At 42.3% G+C, this 10,779-nt stretch overlaps 1 long non-coding RNA gene across 1 annotated transcript; it reads left to right on the top strand.

Moving 5' to 3' along the window:
- Positions 1 to 3,016: 3,016 nt before the first annotated feature.
- LOC139084547 (uncharacterized) lies at positions 3,017 to 9,865 on the top strand. Its single transcript, XR_011542013.1, has 3 exons — positions 3,017 to 3,195; positions 6,787 to 7,072; positions 7,309 to 9,865. It is a non-coding gene; the product is annotated as an uncharacterized lncRNA (long non-coding RNA).
- The last annotated feature ends 914 nt before the right edge of the window (positions 9,866 to 10,779 follow it).

Below are 10,779 nucleotides of genomic sequence, written 5' to 3'. Positions count from 1 at the left end.
TGAATGTCATTTGGGAGAATATTTAATGAGTTTAAAATTTAATAAAATGAAAAGGTGGACATCATTACCGAAAAAAGCAGCAGGTTGCAGAACAGTATATACAGTATGACATCATTTTGGTGTAAAATATTATAGATAGGCACAAACTAACAACAGTAACTTCTGGGTGATGAGAATGTGCTGTGTTTTTTTTCTCTAAGACTCAACAATACACCTCTACTGGTGCTGTAATATTTGGCTGTAACCTTATAGGGATATTTTTTTAAAGAGAGATGATAAATAAGGCAAAACGGACATTTTGGAGCAGGGCGGTACCATGATAGATGCTGTTTGAGAGATCAGCGTGTTTGCTGTCATCTTTCAAGGAGCCTTTTTTGGCCAGTGGGTCTTGTTTGGGGCCTCTGAAAAAGGAACTGGCTGCATTTGTAGAAGTTCACAGATAAAATAGGAACTCCCAGCTAGTAAGTTTTTCCTCTTTCTTTCAAGTTCTCTGTGACCACTACAACCCAGTCCATTGTGAGCTCTCCCTTAGCTTCAGGCTGACAGAGTACTTTGTCATTTATTTATTGACTTGGTCACTCACTTCTTCACTCCGCCATTGGTTCCTGATCCTTCTTGGCAGTCTCGACACAGACACTGGGCATAGAGAGATGGACTCATGTTCCCGCCCTCAGCAACCACTTGGGATTCCTCTTTTTCCTCTTACTCTTCTCCATTATGGGGGTATTTTGAGGGCAAAGACCATTACTTATCCTTCTTAATTTCTGTTGCAAAGTTTAGCACGTGACCTGTTACATACTAGGTACTCATAAAATAATTACTGACTACCAGATGGAGTAACTCTGTTTTTTTAACTTTTTTAGGCAATAATTGAACATACCAATCAGTACAGGCTATTGGCTGGTTATCTCCAAAGGTTTTTGAGCATGTACTCCCCTTGGTACAAAAAGAAAAAAAACAAAAGAACGAGCATTGTCTCTCAACATATGCACATTTCTTTATCTATGAAATATATACATGTTACATACCACCATGACAATATGTCTAAATTTTTCTTATTTTAAAAAATAAATTATTTTATTTCTACACCCTCTGGAAAATACAGGGGTGAAGTAGCCTTCCTTTTGTCCCTTTTTCTCCTCCCAGCCGTCCTTCCAAATTCCGCAAGGACGAGTATAAAATTCTCATAAGAAGGAAAGAAGGATATGGAGATTGCCACCACTCTAAGTTAAAGGCAATTTTCCCAGCCTCCTCCCTTTCCGCTCCCTCCATCTGGAGGAAATGCCACCTGATGGGCTTATTCATGTATCTCCCACTCACACACACCCATACCTCTTCAATCTGGAATGTAAGCCAGGTGAATATAGCTTTGTTACCCACTGCATAAATAATACCAACCACGAGGCAGCTTCCAAATGACTCCAGATGTGCTCTCTTCACATTGCCAGAAAGAAAATAACTTTGAGCTAGTGTCATTTTGGCAGAGAGCTAACTCAGTGATTTTCATCTGGATGAAATAAGGAAGAACTATCAGGACTTGTCTATTACCCAAGCAGGTGAGATAGAAATAGAAACATCCGCTCTGTCAAATTGAATGGCCCTGTACTTTAGCACTCTTAGATTCTGGTTTAACATCAAGATGTCTCAGGCTTTAAATGAAATGTCAAATATAATTTGGCTCTGGATTCCCAAGATATATGATTGCCCTTGGAGAAAACTTGATAACTCAGCGTTCTTGTGTCAAATGTGTATCTACCTGATAGGGTACTCTATAAAGCGGGTCCCCCCACTCTCCCTCCATCATATAAAAACCCTCAGCCAGCCTGATGAGCCAGGCTCCATTCCTTGCTTTAATGGGCATGAGACTCCACAAAGAAAATTTTTATGTCCATGAGGCAAAGGCCACTGTTCAGAGTTCTCTTTGAGAATCTAATCTGCACAGAATATGACAGCCCAGTATTATAAAATGCAGAGACTTTCAAAGTGTTTGGACACAGCTGACCATGCCCATAATAATATATCACACATACTCCCTTCCTTTCAAAGTGTTCTTTCTGAGTTCCTCATTTCACTTCCCCTTGCTTGGCATTATCCAGCCCTGGTGGTCTACTGGTTAGGGTTTGGCACTCTCACCACAGTGAGAACACAGTGAATACAGTGGCCTGTGTTCATTTCCCAGTCAAGGAACACCATCACCTGTCTGTTAGTTGTCATACTGTGGCAGCTGTATGTTGTTGTGATGCTGAAAGCCATGCCACCAGTATTTCAAATACAGCAAGTTCACCCATGGTGGACGGGTTTCAGTGAAGCTTCCAGACTAAGACAAACTAGGAAGAAGGACCTGGCCACACACTTCCAAAAAAATTGGCCATGAAAACCCTGTGAATAGCAGCAGAGAATTGTCTGATACAACACCAGAAGGATGGCACAAAAAGACCAGGCAGGGTTCTGCTCTGCTGTACACAGGGGCGCTAGGAATTGGAATCCACTCAACGGCACTAACAAGAAAAACCTTGGCATTAATTTTCCTCATTTGTGGAAGAATCAGACTCAGTCCCAAAATCCAACTGAAAAGAGTATTTAAAGAAAAAAATATAGAACAGCTTGTTTCTTTAAAGCGAAAGAAACTCACAGCCTAAACTTGGAAGGACTGAGGGGCAGGTATTCGCTCAGGAGCTGCTGGACAGTGGAGATTGATAGAGCAGTGAACGCGATCAGAAGACTCACAACCTGGTCCAAAGTGATTTTCGAAAACTAACATGGTAGATAAAGAAATCTGACAGCCTTAGCCTTGAGTGTACGTAAACCTTTTAGTGGAATTTGATCTGTCACAAAGGGCCTTTCTCTCACTGACACACTGCCGTGTCAGAAATTCCAAACCACAGCTGGTATGCTGAGTGTAAATATGGCTGTGAAATGTGTCACTGGGAGGGGTAGTGAGTTCCCCTTGACCTTGTCCTTATAAAAAGGGGAAATTAGGACACAGAGACAAAAACACACAGAGGGAAGATGATGTGAAGACACAGGGAGAACACCACGTGAACATGGAGGATTGGAGTAATGCATCCACAAGCCAAGGAATGCCTGAAGCTACCAGAAGCCAAGAGAGAAGCATGGAGTAAATCGTTCTCTAGCATCTTTAGAGGAAGGTTAGCCCTGCAAACACTAGATTTCAGACTTTCAGACTCCAGAACGGTGAGATAATTTACTTGTATCGTTCTATGTCACCCAGTTTGTGTGTTTTGTTATGGAAGCACTATTAAAATAATATAGAAGGCAAGAATTATCATTCCTATGTTACAGATGTGGAAACTGAGGCGGAATTCAAATTCAGCTCTGTCTGACTCCAGAGCTCATACGCACGCAACCATAGCAATGTTTCTAAACCGGCTTCCCTGGGCCTGAGAGTCATAGACAGGTGCTCAGAATTCGAAGCATTCAGTCAAAAAATTCTTAATTTTCTGTTTGCATTTCAATGGTTTTTGAAATGATGAGTGTATATGGGCTTATCTTAATGGCTATGTAGTAATCAAACACTACTCATGATTTCCAGGTCCAAACTTCTGTTTCTGTTGGTGATGAAGTTGGTATCAATTGTTGCTATTTTAATCATCCCAAAATAATGAGAAAAAGAGCACAACATGCTGCTTATGTAAATAATGATTTTAGCACAATGTGAAGTCCGAATAGCAACACAGCTGATTGTATGAAAAGTGGTCACAGTAGCTGAAATGACAAAACTGTAGGTTAATTGAGTCATCATCAAATGAAACCTAATAGCACACTCAGGTTGGCCTCAAAAGGGTGCTGCATGTCAGTCAGAGCCACTTGATGCCTGAATGATGATTTTGCTTCAAATACCATCATCGCGTATGAGGAATATTGTTAATATAAATTTTATTGGGCTGTATATTTGTTTCTGTTTAATAACTTTATTATGTTTATTATTGTGTTAAGAGGCAGAGGCATTAAAACCTTATATCTACTTTTATGATTGTACAAGAGGTAGGAGAATGTATTGAGACATTAAGTTGTGTTTTGCGGTCCGCATTGGCCACCACTTCCATTCCAGAGGGTAGTCAAGTACTTCGTGTTCTCTCACATCAGGAGCATTGGTGGGGCCATAACTGAAGATGCTTGAAGACCACATCACACAGGGCCTTCTGGAAAAGCCTCACTTTCTGAGGAAATATGCTGAGTACACAGGAGGAGGAGGGAAGGAGACAAAGGTCCTTGCTAGAGAGAGAGGAAGATGTAGAGAAAGTGATGGCAGATTTACCGGAGTCTGGGAGGAGACAAGGCACTGAGGGTCCCTCAAGTGATGGAAATCCATATCTTACTCCCTCCAAGGACAAGGCTTGGAAGATGGGGTAAATGGCTGCTTAGTGTGGGAGAAGTGGATCCTAGGAATCCAGGGTCCAATTCCTGGGCCTCAAACACAGTCTAGAGAGAGCAGAACAGTAAACCCTAAGTCACCTTGAGAACTTGGATGAGGCCATCTCATTGATTACTAGTAGGACCAATGGCTTACATGCTTTGTCACTGACTAAGACCCTCCCAAGACATTCACATGACCCTTAGTAGATGCATTGGATGAGATGCAGGGAGCCCCAATGAGACTAAGATTCATTTTCTTGCTGGCCTGGCAGGATGAGGGCTCAGAGTCTTATTTAATCCGAATGAAAGTACCTAAAGTAATGCAACATATCTGGCACATTCAAGTGGTTTACATACCTATTTAATTAATGTTATAATTTAAAATTATCTAAGTCAATACTTTGGGTCTGAAATAATTTTTTTCTTCCAAAAGAAGCCTGAACAATACTGGGTTTAAAATGCATGGCATTACTCAGAATTGCCTCCTACAGTAGCAACTAACAGCTTAGCATGGGTTAATCTACTTGCTAGCTAGCTGTCACCTTGGAAACCGAGGAGCAGAGCCCCGAGGGATGGGGCAAGTGGATTTATAGACTTAAATAACAATTCCAGATAACAAGAGAAGAAATGTCACAGGTAGTTCATGATTAATTGCCAAATGAGTAGCACAAACAATAACTGCTAAAAAATAAGAGCTCCCTACATTTTCTCGGGTTAGAGTTTTATACAACATTTTCATACACTTACTTTACTTAGCTTTACTGAAGTAGAAAATGGACTGTGGCCATATGAACCTGCTCCAACACCACCAAATACATACTCTACCACCCATTTACCAGTGTCTCTCATCCCCCTGGAGGGGAACATAGAAAGTGAAGAGATTCTAGAATACAAGACAACTGGGTATCTAAGGAAGATGTAAGAGGGTAAAATTATGAAGATAAATGCAATTACCTGGGGAACCTGGACAAAATTTTACCCCCTACCTGTGGTCCTGAGATCCACACAGCCAGTCAATCAACGGGCTCCATCTGAAGGTCTTTCTCCAACCAGCCCTTCTCCCCATGTCTATCCTGCCTTAAAGCGGGCCTTCGTTATCTCTCATCTAGGACTGGCACAGTCTCTCAACCACTCTCCTTGCTTCCTCTCCTAGCCTGCTTCTGACTAGAAATATTATCACATCACCTCCCTACCTAGAGCTCTTCAGTGGCCCTACCACCCCCTCCTCAGCTCCATGTTGCCTCTGCAGTCTAGACTCCCACCTCTTCTCCCACAGACCCGACTTGCAGACTTGCTGTACTTTGAATTCACCAAACTCTCCGTCAGTAAGCTTGTTCTCATGCCTCTGCCTAGAATTCTCCCCTCTCTGTCCTTCCTGATGAAATCCTGCTGGTCCTTCTAGGGCTCACTCTTCCCCAAGCCTGGCCTCCTGAGGTACTCCTGCCTCTTCTGTCCCTGGAACTTGGTTAGTGTCTGGCTCCATTTAACGGTTATCAACGTGGTTCAGAATAGTTGGTGTTTAATGGGACATCTCTAATTGTCCTAGAATCTGGGCTAAAACTGAAGACAATAGATGAGTATTCACACATTCCAGAGAGAAGCTGAATACTCCTAAACCAGCCACACTGAGTGAAAGAATAGTAGATATGTGAAAGGCAGTTGGGTGAAAGAATAGAAAGTTCTTGGCTTTTCCCAACCAACGGGCTGGAGGAAGGGCTTGAGGAGCATCATTTATAGATCCTGGGTGTGGCTGCAAAAAGTGAAGAAAGGAGTCCCACCCCCCAGTGGGATATTTACTGTGCCACCAAGTCACAGGCTTCACAGCAGCTGGGGATCCAAGTGAAGCACGGGGAGCGTTCTTGGAAGACCTTGAGTTAGGAGACATATGTGGACAGATAGTCTGGGACCTGCTTCCTACCCGGAGGAGTCTCACAGCATAGTGGCCAGAGCAGCCCAGGGTGGCAGGGAGAAGGCAGCAGGCAGCTTTAGAGCAGCGTTGGGCTTGACAAGTGCATGTGAGTTTCCTGTGGACCAAGTACATGGCTCAGAGGATGGCTGAGCTGGAGGCAACTTGATGAGATCCTACCCAAAAGGGCTGGACACCTGTAGATTGACCTCCGTGGGATAGGGGTTAGATAGGGGCTGCCAGGGGTCATCCAGAGAATGTGGCCCCTGTATTAGGAAACTGCACTGCAGAAATACCCATGTTGGAGGTTGGGTGGTGGCGCTGTGCAGCAGGTCCCATGAACAACCTACCAATGTGCCTCCTGTAGCATTTGGACACCTGCTACAGCCAAGGGCACAGATGCTTGCCTCCAAACCAGTAGCCATGTAAGTCTTTGCCTGCCTTATCCTTCCAATGTCTAATACCTGACCTCATCTCTCCCACCACCACCCCCAACCCTGAAGGAACATGAGGCAGGAGGCGGGAAGGTGAAGGAAGAAAGAAGAAACAGATCACACTGGTCCCCGCCCTGGTCACCAAGGCACACGTAAGCCTGCTCTGAGGGAACGAGAGAAGCTTTAAATTATATGTCATCTTGAAGTTTGAAAAAGGACAGAATGAGGCTTTTGAATGCCTGAAAGGGACTCTACATTGTCAAAAAGGAGTAAAAGAGATTGGACAGCTATGGAACCTGCCCAAGATGTCATCGAGAGGCAAAGAAGGGAAATGAGATAAAGCATGAAGGAAATGGTAAGAGGACAATAAAGCCATTTCCTGCTTATACTCTACAAAGTTCAGCCTAAGTAACAAATTCATTTTATTTTTTACTTATATATGTATAGATATGTGTGTGTTTATATGTACATGTGTCCGTGTGTATGTATATAAACGAGATGTTTGTTTGTATGTATGTGGACATACATATATCCTTTTAGTCTGTAGCTTTTTGAGGAAAGAGGCATATTTGTTCACTTTTATATCCCCAGCCCCTGGCACGCTGATTATTGTGGAGGAAGATGAAGTGCTGCCCCAGGGGGATACAAACACACACCATCTGGCGCATCCACAAGTGTCAGGCTGTCAGACACAGCAACCCTGGGACCACACTTCGCTCTCTCTTCCCAATGACAGTCACTTCCAATCAACGCTGTGAATCCAGGTGGCATCCTAAGAGGGCCTGGAGTCATTACAGAGAATTCTTTTATCCTCCCAACTCTGATTGTCTCCAAAGGCCCACAGAGCTGGGGTGATAACTCCTATGGCCAGGGACATTCACTTATATATCACTCACCCGCTTTGTCTGAGGGTTTCTACCTGTCAGCTGTCCAAATGACAAATGCCTTCAACACGAAAATGGAACGTCCAAAGTCATCTTTTACAAAAATGACTTCTCTGTACAACTAGGCTTGTGTGAGTTCCCAGCAGTAAGTGAAATTTCTACGGGAGAACTTGAAGGTAAAATGGGTGGAGAGGAGGAGGTATCTTTGGCATATTTTCCTGAGTAAACTACTTAAAGGTATTGTTCTAATTATCTATTGCTATGCAACAAACCACCCCAAAATATAGTAGACTAAAACGACTATTTTATTTGGCTCACACTTTTGTGGGTCAGGAATTTAGGAAAGGCTGGAATGGGGAGTTGAATGCTGAACCATGTAGCACCAGCTGGGGTGGTGGAGGGGGCGGGGGCAGCTGAGGAAGGAGGATTCACATCCAATATGGTGTCTTCGCTGGTTGCTCTGAAACCTGGGCTGGATGCCTGGCAGTTGATTCTGGCTGATGGCTGGGAGCCCAGCTGTGGCTGTTGGCCAGAGAGCTGACACTTGGTCTCTCCATGTGGCTTGAGCTTCTCACAGCAGGTGGCCAGGTTCCAGAGCAAGCATCCCAAGAGCGAGGGTACCAAAAGGCCCAGGCAGATGCTGTAGGCTTCTTATGACTAATCCCAGAAGTCCCAGAACATCGTTTCTGCCACATTCTTTTGGTCAAGCAAATCACTAGGGGAGCAGAATTAGACTCCATCTCTCAATGACAAGAATAACAAAGAATCTGTGGCCATTTTAATCTACCACAGGGATGTTGAGATGTATTCCACATGAAGGGGAGTGACTCCCTCTTCAGCTACTCCTTTCTTCACCTCATCTTTACATACACATGGTACAGAATGGAGATGATAGTGAAATAAAAGCCAAGCCTTCATTACGCCCAGAGTCAACTAATTGTTATTACCTGAGCAAGTCCTCTAACTTCTTGCGTCTCAGAAAGGAGATGTTTTCCTAGGTTACAGTGAAGTTAGAGGTCACATACTTGTGGAGCATGTAAGCCAAACCCAGTCCACAGATTTGTTTGGTGTGAACATTGCTTTAATATACATATATATACATATATACATGTGTGTGTGTATGTACACACATACTTTTTACTTAATTGACACACTTAAAGGCTAGATGATGCCGTATAAAATTCAGATGATCTGAGAAAACTGGACATGCATTCCAGCATGGCAAAAGCTGCCTGGAGTGGAGGGTCGGCTGCCTTCTTTAGATGGTGCGGCCACTCTCTCGTGTGTCTACACAACTCATATATTACATGAGTAATATGGCCAGGGCCAGATAGGCATGCAAGTTTGCTTCTCTACCACATGGTATAATGGTTAAGAGCACACAGATGCTGCCTTTAGTGGCATGTACTCAAATCCCGGCGCTGCCATTTATAAGCTACACGACCTTAGGGAAGCTTTTTAACTACTTGCTGCTTAATTTCACTGTCTGTCTGTTAGGAACAACAATAGTGACCTGCCTCACAGGTTTTATGAAGCTGAAATGAATTTACATTATGATATGAATACATAATTAAGATAATAATTAACATATTAATAAATAGGTGAACAGTGCCTAGCATGTATTATCATTTTCACAGTACTGTAATCATAATAAGAATCAAATGAAAAGATTCAGGTAAAATTATTTTGAAAATGTTTAGGCATTATATACAAGTCCTAAATTATTATATTTCTATTACATGCAATACAGAAGATTTCTTACAGGTGGTTTCTCCAACCTTCTCTGAATACTTCTGGGGCAAGAAACTTACCTCCACTTGTCTTAATCTTGTGACAATTCATTCCACGGTTAGTTCTGTTTTTAGAAACGTTTTCCTTAAATTAGGCCTTCCTCACTTCTGTGAACTTCTATAGGACTTATTTTCTGTACTTTTCCTTTGGCATCATCTCCCTTATTTCCTTACTTAGCTAATTTATTCTTTCTTCCACATGTATCATGTGTCAGACACGGTGCAGGGGACAAAGAATACAACACGGAATAGCACCCAGCTCCCACATGAGAGAAGCTTAGAGATCAGTGTTCCTGACTCCTTGTATTGTAGGATGCCACATGCAATAACTGTTTTACTCTTTCCTGCATAAAAATAAGCTTGCCTTTTACTCTCATGTGTTACCGTTTATTAAGTGCTTCCACAGACCTTATATCAATTGGCTCTCAGAAGGACTCTGTGAAATAAACTGTATTATTCCAATTTTAGAGATACAGACACTGAGGTTTGTGCAGTGCTCTCTCCACACCACCCCTCTGACACACCTCCAGGGACTGGCATAGAGTTGGGCTCTAGGGTGCACTTGAAGAAAGGGTTCAGTAAATGAATAAACTATACCTGAGTGAACCAGGAGCTGAAGTAGCTCTAGCCAACATCATTCCCAACACTGAGCAGCTAGTTCAGTTCAAAGATAGTGCAGCCTGTTAGAAAACAACACATCCAGGCTGGAGGAGTATGACGACAGAGGACTCCTCGAGGAGCATCTCCAGGAAAACATGGAAATGGTGAATTGTCTGATGTGTTTGACTCTCTAATGCCTGTGACAAAAAGCTATTGGAGTATATGAAAAGAATTAGCAATAGATACATAGAAAATTGATCAAATTTTAAAATGAGCCAATTATTAAATCTGGAAAAAACAAAAATATATATCAGAAAAGAAACATAATTTAGGTACAATACATAGCTCAGAAGTAAAAGAAACTTAGTCATATTGAATTAACTAAACATATTTACATAACTATATTGGGAGGATAGGAAGAATAGAAGCAGAGAGTGGTCGAAGAATGCTAGATCTTTGCTATAATTACGAAATAATAATGACTGAAACAGATAAATCAAGAAATAACAGTACTAGCGTATTATTTAGGATTACAGATTCAAGGACCAGAAGAAAAACTAAAAGAGTTGAAAAAGCCTGGCTCTGGGAAGCAAGACTTGGGAGCAAAGAGGGATGGGATAGAGATGAGACATCATAAGCCTGTTAGAATGTATTATTTGACTTTTTAACCTCATGCAGGTATTACTTTGTTGTTTTAAAAAAAAAGCTGACCACAAAATGACAACATGATACCACCTCATACCCATTAGGATGGGAACTATAAAGAATGTTAAAAAAAAATTGGAAAA

The sequence above is a fragment of the Equus przewalskii genome, chromosome 7 (genome assembly GCF_037783145.1).
Source record: "Equus przewalskii isolate Varuska chromosome 7, EquPr2, whole genome shotgun sequence".
Lineage (NCBI taxonomy): Eukaryota > Metazoa > Chordata > Mammalia > Perissodactyla > Equidae > Equus > Equus przewalskii.
Note: the sequence above shows the minus strand (reverse complement) of the source record. Positions and strands in the feature narration are given on the sequence as shown.